Source organism: Narcine bancroftii, chromosome 8, assembly GCF_036971445.1.
Source record: "Narcine bancroftii isolate sNarBan1 chromosome 8, sNarBan1.hap1, whole genome shotgun sequence".
NCBI classification, from domain to species: domain Eukaryota; kingdom Metazoa; phylum Chordata; class Chondrichthyes; order Torpediniformes; family Narcinidae; genus Narcine; species Narcine bancroftii.
In genome coordinates, this window is record NC_091476.1 from 143,996,794 (window position 1) to 144,011,987 (window position 15,194).

General features: G+C 42.8%; 1 long non-coding RNA gene across 1 annotated transcript; it reads right to left on the reverse strand.

Moving 5' to 3' along the window:
- Positions 1-1,976: 1,976 nt before the first annotated feature.
- Positions 1,977-14,991, reverse strand: LOC138741305 (uncharacterized). Its single transcript, XR_011343446.1, has 3 exons — positions 14,651-14,991; positions 7,885-8,178; positions 1,977-3,607 (listed from the first exon to the last, which is right to left on the reverse strand). It is a non-coding gene; the product is annotated as an uncharacterized lncRNA (long non-coding RNA).
- Positions 14,992-15,194: the final 203 nt, after the last annotated feature.

The window sequence follows — 15,194 nt, forward strand, 5'->3', positions numbered from 1 at the left end:
CATTAGATAAAGTCTAGTGACTGGTGGTTGAAGTGGAAGAGAATAGGAAAGGTTAAAAATGTTAATGGACCAAATGCAGATCACTGGAATCTCTCTTTCCTTACAATACCCCACCCCCCAGCCCATTGACATGATCCACCGGGATCAAGAGGGCACGCAAAATCATTGGGGACCCCTTCCACCCTGCACACAGCTTCTTTCAGCTGCTCCCATCGGGAAAGAGAAACAGAAGTATCAGAGCCAGCACCACCAGGCTGAGGAGCAGCTTCTTCCCACAGGCAGTGAGAATGCTGAATGACCAAAGGAACTGCTCACATTAACCATCTGAGACTCTCATATCTACAAAACAGTACTTATTTATTTGAAAACTATGAATTTTTGTCTTGGATATGTATTGTTTGTCTGCATGTGTGTTACATCTGGTTGTGCATCCATGTGTTTTTGCACCGAGGATTGGAGAACGCTGTTTCATCGGGTTGTACTTGTGCAATCAGATGACAATAAACTTGACTTGTCATAACTTGAAATAGGCTAGCTCAGAATGCCAGCTTGGTCAGCATGGATGAGTTGGGCCAAAGAGCCTGTTTCCATGCCATCTAACTCTGTGATTCATTCCACAGAGGAAATCATCTAAGCCTAAAACCAAGTTGCAGTCTGGGCTTTCACAGGTTTTTAGCCATGAGGTCAGAGTTCTGGTGGTAAATATAGGTGAGAAGTGCATTTAGAAGTGGAATTGGGGCTAGTATCTCTTCAGAGGGAAATGGCAGTTGGAAGAGGGGTCATCGAGTTTGTAATGCGTAATAGGAGTTTGCAATATTCAAATGCAATGTTGAAATGAACTGCTCTGGTGCCTGTGAAATGTTAAATATCATGTCCAAGAAAAGATGAAACATAAATAGAAAATACAATAACAGAGATTGCACTTGGAATTGTGAATGGAAAATATGAAAGTGTGATGGCCCACCACCGCGGCAATTGAGTTGGTGAGCGCAAGCAAAGGCCAATAGCCCACGCAGTGGCACTGGCCCCAACAAGCTAACCGGCGGGTGAATGGCAAGGGCAGTTTAAAGGCCAGTGACCCCAAAATGGTGCTGGCCTTGCTGCTCAGCCAACAGCCAGGGACAGCGCATGGGATGAAGGGCATTGTTATGCAGGAAAGTGCCCGCTCGCTGGAGACCTGCTTTTGTTATGCATGCTGTGACATCAGCCAAGGGGGGCCACGGCGGGAACAGGGCAAGTATAAAAGTCGGGCCTGAGCCTAATAAAACTCAGACCTTAACCTGACTACACTATGTGTGTGTGTGTGTGTGTGTGTGTGTGTGTGTGTGTGTGTGTGTGTGTGTGTGTGTGTGTGTGTGTGTGTGTGTGTGTGTGTGTGCGTGTGATTTTATTTTAAATTTAAATTTAGACATGCAGCCCAGTAACAGGTCCTTTCAGCCCTTGAGCCCATGCTGCCCGATAACACCCAATTGACCTACTACACCTAGTGCGTTTTGAAAGGTGAGTTGAAACCAGAGCACCCAGGGAAAACCCATGCAGGCATGGGTAGAATCTACACATCCCTTACAGATAGCATGAGATTAAAACCCCAGTTACTGGTGCTGTAACAGCGTTGCGCTAACCACTTGCAAACTCTTTGTTCAGCTGGTATATTCAAAGGAGCAGAATCTACCCACTCTGGTCAAAGATTTCTCCCACTTTCCAGCTCGAGGTAACAGACCTTCAAGCCTTCATAATGCTTCACTATAAATTTCTGCCTCCACTTGCTTTCAGACAGTGAGTTTCACTGTCCTCTGGGAGAGGAAAAAAGTCACCCCTTCAGTGCATTGGGTGGCACAGTTGGCATAGCGGTTAGTGCAACACCTTTGCAGTGCCAGTGATTGGGATTAGTGTTCAAATCCCATCCTGTCTGTAAGGAATTTGTATGTTCTCCCCATGTTAGCGTGGGTTTTCCCCGGGGGCTCCGGTTTCCTCCCACCGTTTGAAACGTACTGGAGGTGGGTAGATTAATTGGGTGAATTAGGCAACACGGTCTCATAAGGCCAAAATGACCTGTTACCATATTGTACGCCTTCATTTAAATTTAACATACATCTCTGCCCTTTTGTTTTGGACCTCCTTGATAAGGAAAATAAATTATTCATATTTATTCTGTCCAGTGCTCTCATGATTAATTAAATTACAACTCAGCCTTCCTTGTTCCAAAGAAGGGAATTAAGCTCCAAACAGTTTATCCTCATAACTATAATTCTCCTCTCCTAGAAGCATGCTTATAAAACTTTCTAGTGCTGATTTCAGAACCCTTTCTATCAATCCCCTCATCCTTAACTGTCACCAGTTAAAAAGGTCTTTCTTCTTGCAGTCTGTAAAGAGAGAAAGCTTACAATGGTTGGAAAGTCAATAAGCTGATCTACTTTATCCAAACCTACGATCTACCAGTTCCTGCCTACACACTGGAATGTTGATACAAAAGGTCTTTATCCAATACCAGGTCATCTTATGGAAGATCTATTTCTATCTCCATCAGTGAGATCAAACACAGACTGGATAACTGTTCTGCTGAGCACCTGTGCTTCATGCTCACGTGCTGGAAGGAGCTCCCGGCTGCCTCCCCGCTCCCAGGGTGAGGCCAAGCATAAATTTGAAGAATAGAAACTCTGATTCCAGCTGGGTAGTCCACAACCCATAAGATATAGAAAGAGAAGTAGAATTTTTGGCCTGTCAAGTCCACTCTGCCTCTCCATCATGACATGATCCATTCTCCCACTCAGCCCCACTCATCTATTTTCTCCCCAATAAACTTTGATACCCAGACTCCTATGAATCTCTGCCTTTAATACGCCCAGCAGCCTGGCCTCCACAGGTGCCCATGGCAGCAAGCTCCAGAGGTTTTCCACTCTCCAGCTAAAAAAAACTTTGTCTGTTTAAAAGGAGAGTCCTTCAATCCTGACGTTGTGCCCTCTTGTCCTTCATGGGAAGCAACTTTGTCACATCGACTCTGTCCATTTCAGCTCACTCCATTCTCAAGTCAAGTTTATTGTCATCTGATTGCACAGAAACAACGTTCTCCGGTCCTCGGCGCAAAACACGTAGACACACAACCAGGCATAACACACATACAGACAAATATTACATTTGCAGGACAAATATTAATATTTACCAATACATAAATATATATTATTTTGTAAATATGAGTCTTGGATGGTTAGTTCTTTTGGATGTTCAGCATTCTTACTGCCCGTGGGAAGAAGCTGTGCCTCTGATCCTCCTGTATCTCTTCCCTGATGAAACCAGCTGAAAGATGTTGTGTGCAATGTGGAAAGAGTACTCAATGATATTGCGTGCTCTCTTCAGACAACGCTCCCAGTAGATCACGTTGATGTGGGGGAATGGAAGCTCCAGTGATCCTCTCTGCCATTCTTATAATCCTATGGCTTTACTTCCAATCTGTGCTTTACAGTAACCGTACCACACTGTGATGCAGCGGCCAGTATTCTCTCAATAGTGCTCATGTAGAAGGTCGACATAATGGTGGCCAGTAGCCTTGCCTGGTTCAGTCTTCTCAGGAAGGAGCAGTCACTGTTGTGCCTTCATCACATTTCTTACCCTTAAAACACAAAGACAATAATTGATTAATTACAGCTTTAATGGCTATAATTACCTACTGAACATGAACATGTTATGTGTGGACAGGCAATGTTTGCAGTTACATATTTACAATGGAAGCACAGCTCAACAGACAGAAGTCCATTACCATTCAAATGCTAAAGGTTGGTCAATTGCTATTGAGCACAAAATACCAGCGCCAAAATATACTGCCTTTGTTCCAGTGCTGAAGGAGAGTTTCATGGATGTGCAGACAGCCAGAAGATGAAGTGACAAAACAGATATGCCCTGTATGTTGTATTGAGTGACCGGAGTGTTGCATGTGATGTTGCAGGTTCTCTGACATTAAATCTGAATTTAGAATATTTCTTTAACAATATATTAATACAGGAGATGGCCACTTAATGCCTTCCTTTGATTTCACTGAAAAGGGCAGATTAACACAGTTAGAATGACAAGAATGCCTTACACCCAATGATTGGGTTGGATGACCATAATGTTGCACTGGAAGTTAAAACAAGTTTTAAAAAATTTAAATTTAGACATACAGCATGGTACAGGCCCTCCGGCCCACAAGCCCATTCCTCCCGAATACCCCAATTAACCTACAACCCCCTTATATTTGGAAGGCTGGGAGGAAACTAGAGCACTTGGAGGAAATCCACACAGACACAGGGAGAACGTACAAACTCCTTGCAGACAGCAACTGGATTCGAACCTGGGTCGCTGGCGCTGGAATAGTATCGTTCTAACCGCTATGCTAACCGTGCTGCCTGAACCATTTGAGGACTGGTTCTTGCTTGCTATAGTATATGCCGGATATCAATAAAATTCCATAACTCCGGAATAATCAGAACACTCCCCAAGTCTTAATCCATCACTCTCTGGTGTTATCACAAACTGGGGTGATGTCATGTCTAGAACTACACTCCAGCTGTGACCTCACTTGGTGGCCATACTTCTGACATCACCTTCCTGCTCTTAAATTCAGTGCCTCAGCTAATCCAAAACTTTATTGCATATTCCCTCTGACCTTCTGTATAAATCCATCGTGCTGTGCTCAGCAGACCAGGAAGTGTTTTCATTCTCTTTAGCTCTATAGTTCTCAGTATCTTGAAATTTATTGAACAGTCCTCCTGACCTTCTCACATTATATTTCAGTGGATGCTCCAGAGAACAGAAGAATTGAACAGGAGTTAATTCAAAGTCCCAGCTGTCAATTTGGGAGTTGAGCTAAATGATATCAAAGGTGTCAAGGTACTAAGATCAGCATCATACTGCTTTAGGTCAATCAGACCCCTGAGGAAGAGGTCCTCTAGTTTGTCACACGGGGAATGGTATAGCAGCCATGCGATCTTTGACTGCATGACTGCTGCGTGGAAGGTTGCACATTCACCCCTAAGTCATTAATAACATCCTCAGCATGCTAATTCCAAAGTGCTAAATGGCAGCTCTTGCTCTGGAAACAATGCATCGATCTGGATGACGAGGAAGGGAATGGGCCTTTGAGGAATCAGTGGAGTCAGGAATGATTCCAGAGGACTGGAAAATTGCAAATGTTTTCTCTCTTTAAGAAGGGAGAGAGGTAAAACACAGGAAATTATAGGTCAATTCACCTGACTTCAGTGGCTGACAACATTCTACTCTCCATTGTTAAGGATGCTTTGGAGTCATATAAAGCACATAAAAATAGGCTGAAGTCATTGTGGTTTCCTTCAGGGGAGATCTTACCTGACTATTCTGTTAGTGTTCTTTCAGGAAGTAATGAGCAGGATAAACAATGGAGAGTCAGAGGATGTTGTTTACTTGGAATTTTCTAAACCAGATAGGAGCCCATGGTATTACAGGAAGGGTACAAGATTGGCTGTAGAGTGGGAATAAAGATAGCCTTTTCTGCCTGGCATTCTGCAGGGGTTGGTATTGAGTCTGCTACTTTTCATGTTATATATAAATGATTTAGATGACGGAATTGATGGCTCGGTGGCCAGGTTTGCAGATTATATGAAAATAGATGGAGGGGTGAGGGGTGGGTAGTCTTGACAAAGCAGAGAAATTTGGAAGAATGGGCAAAGAGGTGGCAGATGGAATACTGTGTAGGGAAATGTATGGTCATGTGTGGTAGAAGGAATAAAGACATAGATTAATGGGGAGAGAATTCAGAAGACAGAGGTTCAAAGGGACTTGGGAGTGCTAGTGCAGGATTCCCTAAAGGTTAATTTGCAGGTTGAGTTGGTAGTAAGGAAGGCAAATGCAATGTCATGACTTAGAACATAGAAGCAAAGATATAATGCTGAGGCTTTGTAAGATGTCATCAGACTACATTTGGAGTGCTGCCTGCAGTTTGTGTCTATATCTAATGAAGGATGTGCTGGCATGGGAGAGGGTCCAGAGAAGGTTTACAAGAATTATTTCAGTGATGAGAATGTTAATGTATGGGGAATATTTCATAGCTCTGGTCTGCACTCACTGGATTTTATAGGGATAAGTGGGGATCTCATCAAAACAGACTGAATATTGAAAGGGCTGGACAGATTGGATAAGTGATGTTTCCAGGGATGGGAGAGTCCAGGACAGGGGTAGGCACCCTTTTATTTAAAACTCATATTCCACCTTATGTATTTCCTATGCTATAAGTGTTCTGTGATTAGTAAAGGATTTCTTAAGGTGGTATATGAGTGGAAAGAAAAAGTTTGAAAACCTTTGTTTTTATCAAATCTAATTGGCTCGTTATGTGAATGGTTTCATAACTCCAAAGGAAATGGGCCAATGACAATTTTTCTCAAGCAAAATATTTCAGTAACAATTGGGCCTTGAGCAGTGATTCTCAACCATCTCTTCCCACTCACATGCACCTTAAGCAATCCCTTACTAATCACAGGGGATTACTTAGGGTGGTACGTGAGTTTTAAAGAAAACGTTGCCCACCCAGAGAGCGCAGCCTCGTAATAAAAGGACGTCCCTTTAGAACAGAGATGAGGAAAATTTCTTCACCCAGGGGGTGGTGAATCTACAGAATCTGTGGTGGTCGAACCATTGGGTATATCTAAGACAGAGATTGGTAGGTTCTTGATTAATAAAGGCGACAAAAGTTATGGGGAGGAGGAAGGAGAATGGGTTGAAAGGAAAATTAATTAGCCAATATTTGAATAGCAGAACAGACTTGATGGGCCAATTGGCCTAATTCTGCTTCAGTCTCATGGTCTTGTGGGGAGGAATATAAAGTGGAGGGGAACAGTTTGTAGTCATCCAATTCATCAAGGGAGAACATATCAAGCAATGACTCTACCTAGCAGGCAATGAAGGAACACTGTGATCTCACTGTGTTTTTCTTTAAGAATTCTTCATGTAATGGCATTGAATTGTTTATTTGACACATGTACTGAAGTATACTGAGAAGCTTTGTTATGGCAAAGTTATTTTCTAGGCAAGTCAACTCATACAATAATTTTTTAAAAATACTGTAATGGTACAGTAGTCAGACAGCGCAATATATAGAAGAAAAGTACAAAACTATGGTGCCTGTCACAGTGAAAATTATAGTTTTAAAAGACAAGGGTTTCATCTTTAGCCAGAGTGAGAGTTTGATTACAGTAGGAAAGAAACTGTTCTTAATTGATTGCAGGAGGACAATATCTATTCAAACTGTTTCTTGTATTTTGGCTTGAATTTTACACTGGTGAGATCATTAATTTACAGCTTTTTGTAAACCTCCAACTGCTGTACTTGCTTTTCAGCTGAACGGTCAATCTCAGCTCATGCTTGACTGAGAAGAAGCAATCTTCCATGTGGAGTGACTGCCCCTGAACCATCTCAAGGAAGGGAGACACCTGGTGAATTATAGCAGAAGAATGTCCCAGGATGGTGAGTCCCTAAAATATCTGTTGGATTCAGTGTGTTGAGTCATGAGTTTATATTTGTGAAAAAAAATCACAGTGAATTAGGCTGAAGATTAAGACAGGGCTGTGGTTAAGATGATGCCAATCAAATTTTACTGAGTTACCAGAACAGTTAAAGTCAATCATTTTGTGTAGAAGATTCAAGATTATTTTTATTGTTATGTAATAAAACAGGTGCAATATCGCACAAAATTGCCTTTACTCTATCTTGAGGCAGACAAATATTTACCATCAGCAGAAATTTCCCAGTGCCCCTTACAGACAGAGAAGAAGAATAAAAAGAGAGGTCCCCCCCCCACCCCCTCTGAATAGCTATGGCTTCGCCTTAAGTGCTCCTGCCACCTCTAAAGCTGCACAGCCTTCACTCCAAACCATCACCAACCCGAGCTCCAGATGCACATGTCTGACACGATCAGGAAGCCCTCAACGTTCTCGACACCATCCTGCATCCTGGTTCCGATACCTGGTACCTCTTCAGCTAGTCTTGAGCCAGTGACCAGAAGTCCACAGCCAGGTGTGTCCCTTGACCGCAGTGGCTAGCAGCCTGGGGCCTACAAGGGTTCCTCGCCTCAAGTCACCAACAGCCTGTGTGGAAATGTCAGCTCAGCATTTCCACAAATCTTTCTTGACATCAATACTTAGAAGTACTTTTGAAGTCTTGTCACTTTTGTTGGGCCTGAATACAAATGACAATTTTTACACAATTAGCTCCCATATATAGCCACATGATTATAATCGTATGATCTACTTGTGTTTTAAAACAAAGAATAAATAATAGCCCCATGACGCCATTCCCCCCCCCCCCCCCCCCACCAATCCAGAGAACTGCCTACTTGTCTTCAAAATAAGGCCATGAGATTCGTGGATTGGTGTATATCTTATCCAAAAAAATAGCACCTCTAATAGTCAACATAAGGAATGGAGTTGGAGCGGTGGTTAAGTTACTAAACAGAGCTTCAGACTAACAATTCAGTGTTCAGATCCCACCATGGTATCTATGTAATTTAACCTAATTTAATAATATGTAATAAAAATAATAGAATCTAGTCTAAGATATGATGAACAGAAAACCCATTGGACTACCGATGACTGACTGATGCCACTTGAAGAAGGAGATCTGGTCTCTTCTGCTGATCTGGCCTCCTTGTGACTCTACACATCCCAATGTGGGTTGATCATTCAAGCCACCCAGTTGTGGTTCTCTTCATGTGACTCCCTCCAATAAAACAGACACTGGCCTTGCATGCAGGAAAATGAATAAAATTTTTTTTAAAAAGTGTCCAATTCTCTGCTCTAGGACTTAATTCCACTAATAAATCAAATAAACCAGTGCAATTCAACTTTCATGATTACATTTCAGGTGTGTTCACCTCATGTGGATACCTATAAAGTCAATGTGGAGAGATTAAGTCAAGTTTATTGTCTGATTGTACAAGCACAACCTGACGAAACAATTCTCTGAGGTCCTCAGTGCCAATACCCGAGACATAACACAAATACAGACAAACAATACATTTGTAGGACTTATTCATATACAGTATACAAATAATTAAATTAATATTGTTTTGTAAATATGAAAGTCTCGGATGGTTAGCGTGCTGCCTGTGGGAAGAAGCTGTTTCTCAACCTGGTGGTGCTGGCTCTGATCCTCCTGTATCTCTTCCCCAACATGAGCAGCTGAAAGATGCTGTGTGCATGGGGGAAGGGGTCCTCAATGATTTTACGTGCCCTCTTCAGATAACGATCCCGGTAGATCACATCGATGAGGGGGAGGGAGACTCAGTGATCGTCTCTGTCACTCACATGGTCCTGTGGATTGACCTCAGATCCTTTTGTCTGCAGAAACAGTACCACACTGTGATGTAGCCAGCCAGGATGCTCCCGATAGAGAGCTCCGGTAGAAGGTTAACATAATAGCAGCTGGTAGCCTTTCCTGCTTCAGTCTTCTCAAGAGATGTTGTGTGTCCATGATAGGTCCCTGCTTCAGTGAACTCCAAGGAACTTGGTGCTCTCCACAATAACTACTACAGTTATTGATGTCTAGTGGAGGGTGGTCTTCCCTGGTCCTCCTGAAGCCCACAATCATCTCCTTTGTCTTATCCACATTGAGATTCAGGTTGTTAGTCCTGCACCATATCATGAGATTTTCCACCTCTTCTCTGTGCGACTCATCATTGTTGCTGATGAGACGAACTGCTGTTGTATCATCTCCAAAATTAATGACACTGTTGCAGCTGGATCACATGATTCAGTACTGGGTCAGTAGTGTGAACAGGAGTGGGCTGAGTATGCAGCCCCGGCGTGCATCAGTGCTCAGCATGTTGGTGGTCAATGTTTTGCTACCAAAAATCCAAAAAAAAGATGTTCTCCATCAGCCTCTGGGAACAATCATTTTAAACACCAAGCTGAAATCAATGCAGCTTGGCGTACATTCTCCAGGTGGGTCAAGATGGAGAAAAATGACAAGACTGAGGAACAATTTCTTGTACAGGTGAATTGAAATGGGTCCATTGTCTCTGGGATGTGTGCTTTGATGTATTAGTGACCATAGGTATTTTATACAGGGACAGTATTGTTGAGGAGTCTGATGTTGGAGGGAGAGCAGCTGTTCCTGAACTTAATGCCAGCAGCGAGAACAGAACATGTGCTGGGTGGTGTGGATCCTTGATGATTGCTGCTGCTCTCTGATGGCAGCATTCTTGAGGAGGGAGGATTTTCCCTGTGATGTCCTAGGCTGAGTCCATTACCTTTTACAGGGCTTTACACTCAGACCATGATGCAGCCAGTCAGCACAGTTTCCACCACACATTTGCAGAAATTTGCCAGGGTCATATCAAACCTCCGCAAACTCCCGAGGAAGTAGAATCACTGACAAACTTTCAGCATGATGGGTCCAGGAAGGATCCTCCGAGATGGTGACTCCCAAGAACATAAATTTGCTCACCCTCTCCACCTCTGATCTCCCAATGATCACTGGATTGCATACCTCTGGCTTTTCCTTCCTGATGTCAACAATCAACTCCTTAGTTTTGGTGACATTGAGTTGTAGAGCTGGTCGAAAGAATCAAAGACTTGTTGATCCAAACCAAGGCTTTTATTAGCAAAAGACAGGAGCTCTTCACAGGTGGCTGACCAGTCTGGAATGATCCGACCTGGCTAAGGACACAACCCTTTAAGGCCCAGACAATAGGCGTGGCTTAGCTCTCAGCCAATCGCTGTAAGCACAGTCTAGATACAGTAACTATATACACTATGTACATTGGTGATGGATCTGTACTATCACATGAGTGCAAGGTTGTTGTGGTGCACCATTCAGCCAACTTCCAATCTCCCTCCTATGTCCTGACTCATCCCCTTCCTTTATCCAACCCACTACCGTGGCATCATTGGCGAATTAGTAGATGGTTTTATTGTCGTACCGAGGCACACAGTCGTAGGTGTAAAGAGAGTAGAGCAGGGGGCTACGAATGCAGCCCTGTGGTGCCCCAGTACTGATGCAGATTGTGGAGGAGATGTTCTTACCAATCTTCACTGATTGTGGTCTGGCGGTGAGGAAATCCAGGATCCAATTACACAGTGTGGTGTTGAGTCCCAGGTGTTGTAGTTTGCTGATCGGTTTTGAGGGGATAATGGTGTAAATGGTGAACTGTAGTTGATAAAAGAGCATCTTGATGAATACATCTTTGGTCCAGGTGTTCCAGGGCTTTGTGTAGAGCCAGTGAAATGGCATCCACCATAGACCTTTTGCTATGATACGTGTACATGTCATTGCTCAGACAGGAGCTGATATGCTTCAATACCAACCTCTCAAAACACTTAATCACTGTTGATGTAAGACCTACTGGTCGCTAGTCATTAAACAGGTTACTACACTCTAGTTGGGCACTGGTATGGCAGATGCCTGTTTGAAACAAGTAGGTACCACTCCCTGCTGGAGTGAGATATTGAAGATAATTCTCGAACAATGAAATGTTGGTTATATATCTTTACCTTCGATGGATGCTGAAAGACCTGCTGAGTTCCTCCGGCATTATTGTCTTTTTCCTATAATCACGGTATCTGCAGACTTTTGTGTTCCACTCGAGTACTAATTTGTGTTTTTCCTAAGTGTGTTGAATTACCATTTCATTGGTCATGTAAGACAATTGCTCCACTGATGAGAGTTAAATTTAATTTGGCTTGTAGCATTGTAATAAGCAATGTCAGCTCAAGTGTTCAAAGCTCACGTATTGTATCCTTGATTTGTACATAATTCAATTGTAAAGGAGCTAGGGAAGTTTGCATGCTGATGTAGTGAAAGCTAATTAAATGTTGGCCTACATTGCAAAAGAAATGGAGGACAAACGCTGGGCAGTCCAATATTTGTGTGGGATATTGGTGAGAGAAAACTCATCATGGTCTCTATAGAACATAGAGCAGTGCAGGGATAGGCTCTTCATTGCATGATGTCTGTGCTGATCACACAGCATGACACGAATCTAAATAATCTCGTCTAACTGCAAGAAGTCTGCTTCACCCTCGTCTCTGCCTGTTCATGTGAATCACAGAACATTACAGCACAGAAACAGGCCCCTTCACCCCTTCTAGTCCATGCCAATACAATTTTTTTTGCCTAGTCCCACTGACCTGCACCCAACGCATAGTCCTCCATAGCTTACCAATCCATGTACCTGTCCAAATTCTTCTTAAATGTTAAAATTGAGCCTGCATTCACTACTTCAGCTGGCAGCTCATTCCACAATCCCACCATACTGTGTGAAGAAGTTCCCTCTCATGCTCCCTCTAAACTTTTACCCTTTCACCCTTAACCCATGTCCCCCTCATAAATTTAACTACTTCTATCAAATCTCCCCTCATTCTTCTATGCTCTAGGGAATAAAGTTTTAACTTGCTTAGCTCAATTCCTGAAGTCCAGGCAACATCCTCGTAAATATTCTCTGCACTCTTTCTGTCTTATTGATAGCTTAGTTAGGTGATCTCCAATATTGGCCTCACCAATATACAACTTTACCATAATATCCTAACTCAATACTTTGATTTATGAAGGACAATATGCCAAAAGCTTACTTTACAATCCTCTCCACCTAAGATGGTACCTTTGGGGAATTATGCATCTGTATTCCCAGATCCTTCTGTTCTATCCCACTCTTCAGTGCTTGGATAAATGCCTCTTAAACATTGCTATCATATCTACTTCTACCACCTCCATTGGCAGTGCATTCCAGCCACCTACCACTCTCTCAGTACAAATACTTGCCTTTCACCTCACCGTCAACCTATGTTCCCTGATATGTGTCATTTTCACCATGGGAATAAGATTCTGACTCTCTATCCTATCTATTTCTGTTTGCCACAATAGCGTGGATCTACCAGTGGCCACTCATTTCAATTCCTTGACCCATTCCCTCACTGATATGTTCTCATACATTGCCAGACTGAGACCACTCGCGTTGGTGGATTTCTGTTATCCTCCAATCCCCTCCCCCCACATCTTCATCGCCCTGTCTCCTTTCCTCCAGTTCCCTCTCTCTCACTCTTTTCCTTTTTTCCTCTGTTTCCTTTCATGGAGCAAAAATTTATTCTCACCCTTCCTCTTATCATATCCAATTAACACCTTTTGTCTGTTAGTCTGGACTCTATCTCCTCCCTTTCTCTCCCCATGCCTGCCTTTTGCTTATACCTTGCAGAAGGGCTCAGGCCCAAAATAATGGTATACAGTAAATCTTTACCTCTTACGGATGCTTCGAGACCAGCTGAGGTCCTCCAGTATGTACTGTGAGTTTTTACTCTATCCCATCTATGCCTCTCATAATTTATGTACTTCGATCAGGTAACCCCCTCAGCTTCCAAAGCACCAGAGAAAACTAGCCATTCATTCAACCTCTCCCTATATCTAATGAACTCTTTCCAGGTAACATCCAGCTGAACCTCTCCTGGGCACATTTCCAAAGCCCTCACATCTTTTCCTTATTCATGAAAATGGACTTGCCATATAACCTGTGGTGTGCTCTGATTCCTGTAATGAAGAAAGATTGGATAGATAAGATCTACCTAACTTTGGGATTTAAGAGCATGAGAAAAGACCTGATAAAATCTTGGAAATTCTCTGCCTTAGTGTGAGCTGAAAATTAATCATTGTTCTAAGGGAGGAACTTTGATTTGAAGTATCATCTATGTTTCTCTTTCCTCAGATTTAGATGTACAGCCATTTTGTCCATTTCACCCAATTTACAGCCAATTGAATGGTGGGAGGAAGCCGGAGGCCTGGTGAAAACCATGAAGACACAGGGAGAATGTACAAACTCCTTCAAGACAGCACGGGATTCAATTCCCCGCTCCGGTCGCTGGCACTGTAACTGCTATGCCATCCATGCTGCCCTAGATACTGTCTCACATGCTGAACAGAGAACATATAACAGAACATTACACCACAGTACAGGCCCTCTGGCCCTCAATGTTGTGCCGACCTATATATTACTACCCCCAAAAAATCTAAATCCTTCCTACTTCATAATCCTCTTTTTTTCTTCCATCCGTGTGCTTGTCAAAATCTCTTAAATACCCCTAATTTTTCAGCTTCCACCACCATCTCTGGGAAGGCATTCCAGGTACCCATATCTCCCCTAAACTTTCCTCCCTTCACTTTGTGGAGATGTCCTCTGGTGTTTGCTACTCCAACACTGGGAAAAAGACACTGGCTGTCCACCTTATCTATTTCTCTCAGAATCTTGTAGACCTCTAATAAGTCTCCTCTCACCCTTTGCTCCAAAGAGAAAAGTCCCAGCTCTACTAACCTTGCCTCATAAGACTTATTTTCCAATCCAGGCAACCTGGTAAATCTCTGCATCATCTCCATAGCTTCCACATTCTTCTGTTAAAGATCAAACCAGCAACCACAAATAAGGCATATCACACAGGGGTAAAGATGAACAATTAATTTATTAACAAAAATTCACCTTCAAACTTTAATTCAAAATCCCCCTTTTATAACAATGCCCACTGGCTACTATGCAAATCTCTATAACACTGTAAAACTAATAAATTCCCCAGCTTAAATATAACATAGTCAATTAAAGTCTAAGTTATATTTCCAACCAACCCACAGAAAAATTTAGACACAAAACACACACAAAACACACAAGACTCACAGAAGTTTGATCTCAACCGAAGCAAAGATCATAAACAAAATTCAGTTTGTTTGGTAAACTGAAGCCAAAAGATCTTTGAGAGAGAGAGAGAGAGAGAGAGAGAGAGAGACAGAGAGAGACAGAGAGACAGAGAGACAGAGAGACAGAGAGAGAGAGAGAGAGAGAGAGAGAGAGAGAGAGAGAGAGAGAGAAAGAGAGAGAGAGAGAGAGAGAGAGAGAGAGCGCACAAAATTTGAAGTTGTCTTCTTGTCTTTCTTGCAGAGAGAGGAACAACTGGCTTGGTCCAGATCCTTCTGGCTGCCTTCAGAATATTCATCCTTTTTGAAATCCCAACATTCTAAACTGCCCTCCAGATCATGACTCATGCTCTGGGCCTCCTTCCACTCCACAGCACCCCCCCAGTGGTGGTTTGTCATCCAAGTCCAGAAATGTTTAGATCATTTTCTGCACATGTTCAGTCCGTCTCCCACTCTCTTAGCAGTCCACCTTCACCTTGGCTCTCTCAGGCAAACTGTCATTTTTTAACATAAAACCACACAATACA